Below are 15,433 nucleotides of genomic sequence, written 5' to 3'. Positions count from 1 at the left end.
TATTATTTTGGCATCCTTGGAAACCTTTTCCCTCGTTTGATTGTTATAACAAATGAAATGAGAAGAGAAAAATATGAGGCATATAAACCCTAAACCAAAATGACGTTGTTTTGGTGTGTATATATATTTTAAATGTATGATATATAAAGATAGGCAATTAGTGGGTTTTTTCAATGGCTTATAAAGCGATTTTGCGACTAATAATTAACAATTAATGGATGATTATTAACTGCCCACTTTTTACACTCTTTGTTGGGAGATCTTTATGATTTGTAAAAATAACAATAAGTTTTTGCACTTAACTATCATCTAAATTTTCAACTAAAGCTGTTAAATGTCACGTCATCACTAATCAAATTATAAAAAAAAAATTATAAATATATAAAATATATAAAAATTAAAAAATATAAATAAATATATAAAACTAGAAGAGGGTGTGGCCACCTTCTTCGACCATACCTAGGCTAAACTATCCCCATAACCTTTTTTTTTTTTTTTTAATGATATTTTACAAAAATTCCATGAACTTTTACTTGTTTTTAAATTACCTTTCTAAAGTTAGAAAACATTTAATTTAGAATATCGAACTTTAAATTTTTTTTTCGTATCCATTAGGATTTTTTATTAAATCTTATCAAAATTTCTAAAATACCCTTTTTTATTAAAAAAACAAAAATCTGCAAAGATTTCGGCATGGGTATTTCTGTAAATTATGTTAAATCCTGACCAATGCTTAAATTTTTGAACTTTTTTTTTTTTATAATAAAAAATAGGGTGATTTTAGAAATTTTGACAGGATTTAATGAAAAGACCCACTGAAGGGATGACATTGCAAAAAAATTGAAAGTTCGATATATTAAATTAAGAATTTTTAAACTTTGAGAAAGTAAAGTTAAAACACATTGAAATTCATGAGGTTTTGGGAAGTTTTCTTTCTTTTTTGCTTTTTTTTTGGTTTTTTGCCATTTGGGAGTGGCAACCCCTCCTAGCATATCTAGGGTGGCTTGCCACCACATGGCCATATGATGTGGTTTGGCCACACCAAGATATGCTCGGAGTGGGCCACCCCTCTTTCAATTTTTTTTTTAATTTTTTTTTTATGTTCATTTTATAATTTATAATTTTTATACATTTATAGTTTTTATATTTTATATATTTATATATTTTTATTATGAGTAACATATGTTATAATTTTGATTAGTGTTAACGTGGTATTTGACGGTTTTGATTAAAAATTTAGATGAAAGTTAGACGTTTGAACTAATTTGTTATTTTTGCATATCACACTAACCTTATTGTAAATTGTTATAATCAAATCGATTGAGTCTGCATTTTTCTCTTGTCATTATTGACACTCGCCAACTTTAATCTTGTTCCTGGTTTTCTCCACGCCCTTTTGTTTAATGTTGCCTGGTCTGTTTGCCTCAGATAATTGACAATTCAATTTATTAAAACACCATTTGATTAATAATAATATACATTTATTTTCTATTAAAATAATATATTTTAATGACATTGATGTTCTAGTTAGTGACATTGCAAGTTCAAATCCTCTGGAATTTATGACTCATATTAATAAAAAATTTAGATAAAACTCCTAAATTCGTATCATCAATTAACCAATTTAAATGCATATATAGAATCATGAGCCTCATGGCATTGTGGAAAGGACAGGCATCAAGTTACTTTTCACTAAAAATGTTAAAAAGTTAGAAGTTTAATTAGGAGAAACTTTATAAAATTATGAATTTTCACTCGTTTTGATACTATTTTTCTAAAGTTTAAAAGCTTTTAATTAAGAGTATCGAATTTTTAATTTTTTTTTTTTCAGTTACCCCATTCCATTAGAACTTTTCGTTAAATTCTGTTAAATTTTTAAAATACCCCAGTTTTGTTTTTATTAAAAAAAAAAATGCAAAGATATTGGAAAGATGTTTATATATATATATATATATATATATATATATAAAGCTTTACAATTTTTTATTTTATTTTTTCTAATAAAAAAATAGGTATTTTGAGAATTTTGACAAGATTTAACGAAAATTCTAATAAAGTTGAAAAAAATTGAAAGTTGAATATTTTTAATTGAGATTTTTTGAACTTTAAAAGAGGACTTTAAAATGCGTAAAAGTTGAAAGGAGTTTTGTGAAGTTTCGCCTTAATGGTAATTCTACTCATAAATTTTGGTCTTTTGCTCATAGATTTTGACAATTTTTTTCTTTTTTCTTTCAGTTTTGATTATATAATTAAATGAGAAATGCTAGATGCTCTCTTGGTGTCCTCCTAGTTCTAAGTAAATATTATTTTTTAAAAATTAAGTGAGAGAAATAAGTACCACATTTTTTTTTTCTTTGCATTTTTAGAAAATAATATCCACTTATGATTAGAAGGATACGAGGAGAACACTTACATCTGCTTAAACTTTTGCGACAAGTGGTAATTTAACATATTATTAAAGTCATGTTCTGAGTTCAAAGCTTGATTTCGTCATTTACCCCCACTTCAATTAAATTTATTTCTTCTTATTGACTTAAGTTTTTAGGAGAAGTGATGATTTAACATTTCTTGGTAACTTTGTTTAATAACATTTATTTCTTATTTCTTTCTCTCTTTTTTTTTTTTACTTTTTTTTTTCAAATAATAAAAAATATTTAAAATTATTACATACGACACATAAAAAAAAAAAAAAAAAAATTCACAAAATTTAAAATAAAAGAAAATAACAAAGCCATTTTAGACTAGCCTTGCTTACTTACCAAAAAAAAAAAAAAGACTAGCCTTGATTACAAGAAAGTACCCCTGCCTTTATCATTCTTACAGAGAAAAATGACTTTTGCATCTCTTTCAGTATAATTGTCCTTGACATGAATATTGGTAATTGACTCAGCCGGTTTCTTTAAGTCTATTTCAACATCAATGCCCTGCAACATTGTACATACTTGAAGCTTTTCCAATTTGACATGTGGAGTCAATTAGGCACTGCACTGAAAGTCTCTCTAAGCGGATTGGATTAAGAATTCAAATTTGTTTTTGTTTTTTTGTTTTTTTTTTTTAATTAATATTATTATTATTATTTTATCAAATTGTCAACATATGAGACTGAAAATACACGTAGTGTATAAGGTTTTGGCAAAAGATTCAAAATGCACAGTGGACACTTGAGACACAATCATGCCTCAGGAATATTAAAAAAAAAAAGAAAGAGGCATGATCACCATCCAATCAATGGTTTTTCATTGACTAAAAACTGGAGATAGGGGGGCATATGAAAGATTTTTTTTTTTTTCCAAGTAAGATAACCATTACATTAACATTTAAAAAAAAAAAAAAAAAACAAGAGGGGAGTGGGGTACCCCAACAAACATCCCAAAAACAGTACAAGAAATTAAAACTAAAAATAAAATGGAAAATTGATCTAAATAGATCAAGTCCAATAATTTCTTAACCAAAAGGCTAAGGAGAAAGCCGCCTTAAAGGGGGCTGTTTTTAAGTTCAGAACCGAACCACAAAAAAGGAGAGATGATGTCCCCGGTGTCTACAAAGGTAAAACTGAATCCCACACTCATAATCGTGATATTAAGTGTTTTCGTTGTTTGGGAGTAGGTCACATAGCTTCACAACGCCCAAATAAGAGGATCATGATCGCACGTGTATATACGTTGTTGTTCGATGAATGGATAGCTAAAACAGGTGCATTGCCGATGGCTATAAAGAGGCGGTTGATGAAGATCACATCTCTCACATCTTTCGACAAAGTAGCATGTTTCGTCACTTTCATGAAAACACTGCATAAAAGAGAGAATCATTCATGTTTTATTGAGGAAGTGAGGATGAGCTCTTGGAGGGAAAAGCTGGAAGTGGCAGAAGGGGTGGTGTGTGTAGGCCTTGTGCCTGAAGAGAGGGTAGCGATGTTGGGATCTAGGTGTAAAAGTAAACTTCAAAAATTTTCTTTCCACACAGCGGAATAAAACTGATCCCCAAGACCTTCTACTATTAAGACAAGCATGTTTAGATTTAAGGCAAACATATAAGTTAAATTACTTACATGTAGATTCGGCCTCTCCTAGGCATTGAGGCGTAGGAGTGTCCATCCTTTTTTCCGTTGGTGTTGTACTTAGTAGTTGAAATTCCAACATGATTGAATACTTCAAGTATGAGTCCATACACATCTCACCTTCGTGGTGTTCTTCGTGTTCTTTATGAACTTAAAGAACATCTTTATGTTCTTCATCATATTCATAAGGAATTTCTTGAAGACTTGAGAGTTGATCAAGAACTTCAAGATCTTCAAACAGTTGGAGAGAAGATTGCTCCATTAGATCTTCAATTTGATGACTGAATATGATTGTGAGTGTGGGCTCACAAAGTTTTCTTAAGAACAAGAGAAAACTAGAAGCAAAACTTTGCAGAGAGAAATCTCCCCTAGTGGCCGTGTATTCACTCTTATGGGAGAGTGAAGTAGTGTTTTTGTTTTCACAAAATTCACAAGCTTCTGAATTGTTTCTGATCAAGGCATATATTTTTGCTTCTTAATTGCTCCTCTATTTATAATACTGGGATTCTAGGAGAAAAGAAATTTTAAACCATGTGGGACAGGGATTATAAATCCCGGTCCTAGGTAAAGTGGGATAAGGAGTAATTACACTCATTGCCATCCACCTAGTGGCCGGCCATGGGGAGAGAATATTCTCTCTCCCCATGTGGCTAGGGCTAGGGTTAAAACCCTAGCCCACTCCCACTTAGTTATGCACTTGGGCTTGGGTTTTATCCTCAAGCCCAATGCTCATTTCACTTAACTTTAGCCTTTGAAATTAGTTTCATAAAGTCCAAAGTTATTTAATAAGCCTAAAGAATTAAAATTACAAGCCCAAGGCATATTTTAATTCCTTAGCATGCATGAATTAAATCATGAGCTTAGTGCTCTATTTAATTCCCAAATCCAATTTTTCCAAATAACCAACAAGATTAAATAAATCTTTTTGGCCCATATTTTATTAAAATAAAACATCCAAATAAATAAATAAGTGAGGAACAACATAATTTATTAGTCAATTTATATTAGCTCAAATAGGGACCTAAGGAAAAATATCATTAGCTTAATAAGCATGTGATCATATCTTTCTAGATCATGTCACACAACACTATTTAATCACAATTAATTCCACTAAACAATTGTGATTGCACTCTAATGATTATTATTGATTTAATCAATTAATCCTTATGACGTTCTTATTTATGCATATTACCCCTCCATGGAATCATTTCGTGGTCAAACCAAAGTTTTCCAACTGTTACTTTGTTCACTACCTCTTTCCTTGAGTCACGGATTTAAGTTCATGATTATCCTTATGTACCATGTGAGAATACATGTCACCTTGTACATATATAAGTTTTCAGTGTACCTACTTAAAATACTCGGGCCTAAGCTTTTGGATAATCTTTTCCATTAAATCTAAAACAAGGAGAATATTCCTTGCCTCTTTGTTCTCCGACAAAGGATTTAGATTCCTTCTTGAAGTCGGTTTTCCCACAATATTATATGTAATTACCCAACATACTGAGTACTATTGATCTTTGATTGGTCTTACTCTTAGATACATCTAAGTAATCAATACTTCACATATGAGTTCATGAACTTCTTAGGATTTAGAGTAAACGTTAAGACGTCGTGCACATACATCAATTGTTATGACAATATATACAATTGATGACTCAAGTTGTCTTGTTCGGTGTATGGCACAACCTTGCCTATACCCCCAACATATTATCCTGAAGCCTCCCTGCTTCTCATGACCAAGATAAGTCACTTGAGGTTTAACATGTTATATTCTAGAAGGAGTTCCCAGTTCTATTTATGACTACGAACAATAAGTTTTATAAGTTGCAAGGACCTTTGAGTATTATCTTTTGTGATACTCACACCATCATTCAAATATAATGCATCTTAGGGATCTCACATGCATATAATTGGACAATATATAATCACACATATATGCCATGTAAGAATAAGTCTATATGTCTTTTGTTCTAATCAAAACACTATACAATCAATTAGAGTTTTGGACACAATTCCCAACAAACTCCTACTTGTCCTTCATTCCAATTGGACACTTGTCTGCTATCTTTATTCACAAACTGAAACATCCAATGTTTCACCTAGGCAAGTATCTTGTGAACAAGATACTACAAAACTTAGTCCTTTCAGAATCTTGCCATGCTTTATCTCCTTGAGAGATTCTTTCTGAGAGATGTCTTCTCACTTGAGATAGTGTTTGCATCTCACCCGAGATATCCAACACACTTTGGTCCATGGTTGAGTTAACAGCATTCTTGTTTTTCTCATAACTTCCACCACACTGTTTATCTTTTTAAGATAAACAATTATGACAGCTTGTCAATAATCCAAGAGCATCTTGAATTTTGGCTATTGAAAACACTCCTACATCATCCAAGATGATTAGGGAATTGGGCGCCACCATTTCTCTTGTACAAATGGCCTTATCACAACTTTGATCTCAGCTAAATCAAACTTGATATTCCATGAATGCATGCTAAAACACTTGCCTAATTGTGTCTCAAGACACATTAGTCATGTTGATCTGGAAGATCAACCTTAGACTACTATAGACTTCTAGCAAGGTTTATTCTGTTAAAGATTTTGCTCATCTTAGATCCTAATCTATTGAGAAATTATCCTTAACCAACATTGCTATGAAGGTTTTATCCTTCTCGTCTATTTTTCTTTTACTTATTGATTTAATCACAATCAACGAACATCCTTAGGTATTTTCACAAGTATGTCAGACTCAGTTGGGGATACCAACTGGATTAGCTTGATTTCGTAGATCTGCATTCTACCATGCCTTTGTCTTTTGGGGTTTGATTCATTTAATGAACCCAGCTCCCACTCACAATATGATAAGTACTAGATACTTAGTAATCTAGGTATATCTTAAGGTATTTTGAATCACCTTTAAATAGCCTAGAAATTATCCCTTTATCAAGTATCTGTGTGTTTATAGAATCTCACACTCTTTCTTTTCAGTTACTTATAAGTCTGTCTTTTTAGGAACTTGGTTGTAAACCAATGCTCTCATAATCAGAACTTTATACTAGTAATCAAAAACCTTTTAATTTCCTCTAAAATATCCAACAAGCAATTGCATTTGTGAAATGCATTGTTGTTTTTAAGATATTTCTTGACAAAAAATTTACATAGTCTATGTTCTGATGATGTCTTCCTGGAATCTTCATTCCATCTTCATATTTCGTGGTCCATGTTTTCTTTTCTTGGTTTTCTGGTTTCCTAGAACCTCTGTAAAATGAATTGCAAACATGAGTTAGCTTAAGATCCACACAACAGGAACACTAGTGGATTTCTACTAAAACATGTACCATGTTTAAAAGAAGAACTTTTACTTGAACGTATGTATTCCAGATACTTGGGGCAATTTCTTAACTAGTGACCATCCTCATCACAAAAGTGACAAATTCCTTTAGGTTTACCCTTGGATTTTTTTTCTTGATACCTTTGACAAAAGGTTTGCCAATCACCATAGATTCACTCTTCTTTTGTCTTTCAGTTCTGAACAAGAAGAGCTACACAATACCAAACCATGGTTCCACCATGCTTTCTGTTGCGCTACTTTTCAATTCAGACTAAGTGCAAATATCTTTGCCTTTATTATTACATCTAAATTCCTCATAGCTATCAATAATGGAACTTAGGATTCCATCAATATTGGATTGGCTATCCAATCTAGTATAAAGCTGACCGAGTTCTTTCAACTTGGCTATCTGATAGTCAATTGAAACTACCCCAGTCATCTTGGTATCACAGTCTTGTTTGGGAATGATGTAGTTCTTCCCAAACCTTGCTTCCAGATATTCAAGCATATCTTAAGCATATTTGAAGTCTTTCAATTTCTCATAAAACTCAGGTGTTAATGATGTCAAGATGAACTCTCTTGCTACATCATTAACGTGTTCCCACTGACTATATGTAACTATAGTGCCCTTAGTGGAGTCTAGAGAAGGCTTTTTTGGTCTTGACTGCACAAGATTGTGCCCCTCAACTGTCGTAGACAAGATGTACTCTTGCCTCAAATCCTTATAGGATAAATTAGTAATGACAGATATTGGACCAACATGCAATTCATAAGGATCATATGATGGATAAACTGAAATATTTAAAGAACAAAATATCAAGACATATAATTTAGCATATATATATAAATATATATATATATATATATATATATATATATATATATATATATATATATATATATATATGAAAACCCAAAAACAAAACACATAATATGATCATCCTACCCAATCTATGCAATTAAAAACACCCTCCATAGAGAGCATCACCCATGGCCAAGGCGAGGCACTCTTAACTACTATGATGTAGGCGAGACTACTATCTCATAATTAACATCCCAACATGTTAATGTCTAGCCGTCTTGCTGCAGCCTCTAACTTGAAGATATCATAGCTCCTTTGAGAGATTAATATCTTAAGCTAGTCATGTGTGTACCATCATCTAGATTAGATGTGATTGCTGATTGACTTCACGTTAGTCGTGATCACCATCGATCTAACCACACCTTATCTATCCCTTTAGGAGATCACGTTATAATCTATGAAGTGAGGGGGCACCCTCCGTAGGGGGAGCCTGGCCCATGGTCAAGGCGAGATGCCCATCACTCCATTCTTTATGGTGGATCGTAGATGGAGATTGGGAGAAACAAAATAAATGATTCCCCTTCCACTTGATGTTTTTAAGAATATGGGTTTTGACTCCTTGCCATTATAATTGGATTTCATATCCCAATCTTATAAGTCATCCTAACTTGTTAGGTTCCTTATCTTGTTAGGCATTGGTTTCTTATTGATTAAAACAAGATTAATCCAAATATTTTTCCAAAATAGGAGCCCTAATTTATATGACATGGTTAACCCTTCAATGTTGGGGCATTATCCTTTTTCAAGGAACTTTGTCATACATTAAGTGCTAGGAGTTAAAAACTCCAACTCCTTATTTAAGGAAAAATTCAAACCCAAAACTTTCAATAAATAGAAACCGTTTATCCAAATAGACGTTATTGACCTTAAGCAAGTTAGTGTTGGGAATTGTGTCCAAAACTCCAATTGATTGGATAATGTTTTGATTAGAACAAAATACATATACACTTATTCTTACATTGCATATATATATATATATATATGTCTCTGTGTGTGTGTGTGTTGTCCAATTATATGCATGTGAGATCCCTAAGATGCATTGTATTTGAGTGATTGTGTGGGTATCACAGAAGATCATACTCCAAGGTCCTTGCAACTTATAAAACTTGTTGTTTATAGTCATAAATGGAACTGGGAATTCCATCTAGACTATAACATGTTAAACCTTAAGTGACTTATCTTGGTCATGAGAAGCAGGGAAGCTTCAGGTTAATATGTTGGGGTATTGACAAGGTTTTGTCATACACCGAACAGGACCACGTGAGTCATCAATTGTATATAGTTTCATAACAATTGATGTACGTGCACGACGTCTTAACATTTACTCTAAATCCTGAGAAGTTCGTGAACTTAGATATGAAGTGTTGATTACTTAGATGTATCGAAGAGTAAGACCTATCATCGCTCAATAGTACTTAGTAGGTTGGGTAATCACATCTAACATTGTGGAAACACCGACTTTAAGAAGGAATCCAAATCCTTTGTCAGATAATAAAGTGATAAGGAATATTCCCCTTGTTTTAGATTTAATGGGAAAGATTATCCTAAAAGCTCAGGCCCGAGTGTTTTTAGTAGGTACACTAAAAACTTATACATGTACATGGTGAGATGTATTCTCACAAGGTACATAAGGATAATCATGAATTTAAATTATTGACTCAAGGAAAAGCGGTAGTGAACAAAGTGATAGTTGAAAGACTTTGGTTCGATTATGGAATGATTTCATGGAGGGGTAATATGCAATAAGAATGTCATAAGAATTAATTGATTAAATCAAAGATAATCATTAGAGTGCAGTCACAATTGTTTAGTGGAATTAATTGTGATTAAATAATGTTATGTGATATAATCACAGGCCTATTGAGCTAATTATATTTTTCCTTATCTTTGAGTTGATATAAATTGACTGGGAAATTATATTGTTCCTCAGTTATTTATTTATTTTATTAGAATGTTTTATTTCAATAAAGCATGGGCCAAGAGATTTATTTAATCTTGTTGGTTATTTGGAGAAATTTTATTTGGGAATTAAATAGAATACTGGGCTCATAATTTAATTCCTGTAGGCCAAGGAATTAAAATAAGCTTTGGGCTTATAGCTTCAATTCTTTAGGCTTGTCAAATAACTTTGGGTTTTATGGAATTAATTCCAAATGGCTAAAGTTAAATGAAAGGAGAATTGGGCTTGAGGATAAAACCTAGGCCCAAGTGCTAAACCAAGTGGGAGTGGGCTAAGGCTAGAAGCCCTAGACTAGGCGCATGGGGAGAATCTTTTCTCCCCATGGCCGTGTATGTGGAGGGGCAAGGGTGGTCTTTTGACCCCCTTGGCTGACTTCCACAATGACTGGGATTTCTAATCCCAGTTCCACATGGTTTAAAATTGCTTCTTCTCCTGGGATCCCAGTATTATAAATAGAGGAACAATAGAGAAGCAAAAACACACACCTTGGTCTAAAGCTTGTGAATTTTTGTAAAAACAAAAAACACGACTTCACTTTCTCACAAGAGTGTATCCACGGCCACTATGGAGCTTTTGTAATGCTCTCAAAACTAGCCTCGGCTAGCCTGGCAGGGTTATTGGCAATTACCCTAGTTCAGCCAACTTGTGGCTAAATGGGGAATCACCTCTCTAGGTATTATCAGAGTCAATGCATAGGAAGGTGAAATAAATTTGAGAAATCTAGAAATCATTACAAGAACAAGTATAACCCTCAAAATTTAAGACATGGAGCAACTGATAATAATGTAAAGCAAACCTGATAACAATATGAAGATCATTCTTAAGTAAGGTCTGTAGTGATAACCACACCACTCTTGACTTTTAAAGATAGGCTTCTTATAAGAGTAATAACCGCGTAAGTCTAATGACTTAGTAAGTAAACCTCACAATTAAATATGAAATGTGCTCCATATTATTAGGCAGAAATATACGTACAGTTTTGGGAAATATTTGAAAGAGGTGTTGTCTCCGTTAATATACCCTGAAAATATTGTGTCGTTTGATAAAGGGTGGTGTTCTCCCGGCGGCAATTGCCTTAATATTTTAATGTAGAAAAACTAGTGCTTTATAGGTCATAACTATCATGTATGGTCTACCCGAGATATTATCCCTTCTCAGCAGGGTTGGCACTGTCCCGAGGGACCTGTAATACAATGCAGGTGGCCCGACTATTGTACGCTACCGTCCATAACACTAGCAACCCGACTGAGTCCGACCTCGGGTGGCCCACGCTACTAGTGATATACGTCCTGTAGTGACCAACCATTAGGCAATGGCTGCGCCGGTCACAAACACCATTGGATCCAAGGCCTATATAACAACATACAAATTTGACCATAGAATTAAGTTTATATAGTAAGCCCATAGCCATGATACTGCACGTATCGGTGTACCATGTCATACAATGCATCTTATCAACAAGTTATTAAAGTAGTTACCAAGTCATTAAAAAAATGTAGACATGCTCATATCATACGCATGGTCAGTCAACTGACATATCTCACGTTTTTAAGGAAAGTGTTCATAAGTGTTTACTTACCTCGTACACTCGCTTATGTCCTCTGACATCAGGAATTCCTACTATAATGAAACACGACCTATCGTTATAAGCAGTACTAGAGAACTATACGAGGATCTATCTAAATAAAAAGGGCTGCTAAAACCTTGCGCCACATAATAGGGATTAAGGGGCGAGTGGCTTGCTCTCTAGGCGAGCACTCATTGCCTAGGACGAGCGTTCGGCCAGGGAGTAAAGCCCAACCTGAAAATCCTAAAATGTGTGATAGGTTTCTATTCTAAAGCTATGGGTTGGCATAAAGATGAATGCCAGATCTAGCTATCTGTGGTCTTCTCTCCTGGGCTCAAAATAAACACATGCATCAGAGGAAAAACACAACACAAAGAATCAAGGAGGTGTTTAAAAGCCTTTTGAAAACACTTCTCTTTCTTTTTAAGAAATAGGCACATCTAAGTGCAAAACATACAACTTTAAAGGGAACAAAGGTGATTTGAAAAACCTTTTCGAAATCATTCTTGTATCATGAAGAAAGGCACAAAGACTTGTTATCGCATTTCAAAACTGGAAACTTTAAAGAGAATGATCATAACACTTAGAAAAACTTAGAACTTCTACATATTAATAACTACGCCATTGTAAATCAAGAAGCTCATAAAACATAAAGGAATATAGTAGTTACGTCAACAAGCAAGCCTCCCAAGGATGCTTCTCTCTTCTCCAAGGTTACTGATAAATGCCAAATATTGCATATTTGAACCCCTTTATTTATATTAGTTAATCATTTAGATGTGTCGTTATTTAATGTTTTGTGTTTTTAGTATTTTGTAGGCCGTTGAAGAAAAACTACTGTTTTAAAGGAAAAAAATGCAAAGTTTGGAAGAAAGCATACTTTGAGAAAACCTAGATGATGTGGTTAAGTTCAACCAAATCCAAGAAAAGGTTAAATTGGATAAAAGATCAGATTGGATTAAAGTTCAGATTGGATTAAAGTTCAGATTGGATAAAATTTCGGATTGGATTCAAATTCAGATTCTGCACATGTCTCAGTATTTTGACCATAACTTTCCGTTCAAATATCAGATTGAAATGATTCAAGCAGCATTGGAAAGATAGCTCAAAATAATACAGTTCATTGTGAAATAGGATTTTCCTAATTCGGACGGTTACTATGCCAAAATTGCCCCGAAATAAAAGGACACAAATCTGGACAAATCCTATTCCGATTTCAGACTTCTATTTTGACTGGGAGACAGACCTCCAAATTATCTAGGTTCAATAAGGCTTCTAGGACTTCCTTAAGCCTATAAATAGATCCCTTTCCATGCAAGAAAGATAAACAATTCCAGAGATGAGTTTTGGGATACAATTTTAGAGACAGAATGTAATCCAGTGCTTTTCTTTTAGTTTAGTTTTTCTTTAGGTATAGGTTTAGGTTTTAGTTTCATAGTCATGTTGAGCTAAATTCTCAACTAAGTTTGGGGATGAAGCCTCACCGATGAAGAACAACTTCAGTTTTATGTAAGTCTTTATTTATCCGATTTTATTGAATTTATTATTTCAATTGTTTTACTTCTAATCAATTGTGTGGAGTGATTCTTGGATATCTCTTGTGATTTAAGGATACATGTGATGATTTGAGATAATTTCATATGATTGATTGCTTGGTTTTTAACTCTTAAAAATTGGATATCCCTTGTGATTTGTTCTACGGATACATCTGGTATTTCAATTAAATTTGGATTCCTTTTGTGATTTGGTCAATGAATGGATACATGAGATGGTTTTGATTAATTCTTTGAAGCATAGTAAAACATACATACCCTGCTCCTCCGATTTTCTTAGTGGACGATCCATCCACATAAATCACCCAAGTTTCATCTCTTGCACACTCGCTGGTTTCTGGCAAATTTGTGAAATATGCCACGAAATCTGCGAGTGCTTGGCCTTTTTGGGCATTCCGAAGGACATATTCGATGTCAAATTATCCAAGTTCGATGGCCCAATTAGCTAATCTGCCAGACAGATCTAGCTTTTGATGTATCTATTTTAGGGGATACTTGGTCAACACCCGAATGGTGTGGGCTTGAAAATTCGGCCGAAGCTTTCTTGACGCAATGGTTAGGGCAAAGGCAAGCTTCTCTTTCTGCACATACCTTTCTTCTGCCCCTCTTAATGTTTGGCTGATGAAGTATACTGGCTTCTGCATGCCTTCTTCTTCCCGGATTAACGCTGCACTAACCGTAGTAGGAGACACGACTAGGTATAGGTATAGTATTTCTCTGGGAATGGTTTGGCTGAGTAGTGGTGGGCTAGCCAGGTACTTTTCAGCTATTCGAAGGCCTGTTCACATTCCTCGGACCACTCAAATGCCTTTCTTAATATCTTGAAGAAAGGTAAACATTTATCAGTTGACCGAGAGATGAACCTGTTCAGTGCAGCTATCCTGCTTGTCAATTGCTGAAGCTGTTTTGTACTCTTTGGCAATTGTATTTCTAAGACAGCTTGGATTTTCTTGGGATTGGCCTTGCCTGAGGAAACTCCGAAAGCACATTTTGCGGGATTCAGCTTCATCCCATATGGCCTCGATGTCTAAAATGTTTCTTGCAAATCATGTGTATGATCCAACGACAACACACTCTTGACGAGCATGTCATCAACATAAACCTCCATGTTACGTCTGATCTGCTTCCGGAACATTTTACTGACCAATCTATGATAGGTTGCTTCAACATTTTTCAAACCGAAAGGCATAACCTTGTAGCAGTATAAGCCTCGGTCAGTAATAAATGCAGTTTTCTCTCGGTCTTCCGGGTGAATGTAGATTTGGTTGTAACCTGAGAATGCGTCCATGAAACTGAGTAATCCATATCCAGCTATTGAATCCACCAACGCATCTATTCGTGGTAGTGGAAAGCTGTCTTTTGGGCATGGTTTGTTAAGATCAGTGAAGTCTACACACATCCTCCACTTTCCATTGGACTTCTTGACCAATACTACATTGGCCAACCAATCTAGATAATAGACTTCTTCGATGAATCGAGCCTTCAAAAGCTTTTCTACTTCCTCGGCTATGGCCATGTTTTGCTCTGGGGCGAACTTTCTCCTCTTTTGTTTCACTAGCTTCGTTACTGGGTTAATGTTTAGCTTGTGGAGTATTTCTTTAGGCTTAATTCCTGGCATGTCCTCGTGAGTAAAACGAAACACATCAACATTATTCCTAAGAAAGTTGATGAGGCTTTCTTGGATTTGTGGTGGTCGTTGGGAGCCAATCTTCACAACCCTGTCGTCTCCCACAGACACATTTTCCAGATCCTCAGCTGGTTCACCTTCTTTCCTGCTGGCCACATTACTGATCGTAAGAGGTGAAGACTCGAAACATTTTTTCATAGAAGTGCTATAACACTTCCTTGCTGCTACCTAGTCTCCTTTGACTTCTCCAACTCCATCTTCTGTTGGGAACTTCATCTTCAGATGGTAGGTTGAGGTGATAGCCCTCATTTATTTAATGATGGTCGACCAATACTTGTGTTGTAAGCAAATGGTCGGTCAACCACCAAGAAATCTACAATTATTGTTGCTTGTTTGGGGGCTGTTCCTGCTGTGACAGGAAGAGAAATGAGACCTACAGGTTGAACCTGCTCCCCAGTGAATATGACCACTGG

This window comes from Corylus avellana, chromosome 4, assembly GCF_965113065.1.
Source record: "Corylus avellana chromosome 4, dhCorAvel1.hap1.2, whole genome shotgun sequence".
Lineage (NCBI taxonomy): Eukaryota > Viridiplantae > Streptophyta > Magnoliopsida > Fagales > Betulaceae > Corylus > Corylus avellana.
This window is presented reverse-complemented; position numbering follows the sequence as displayed.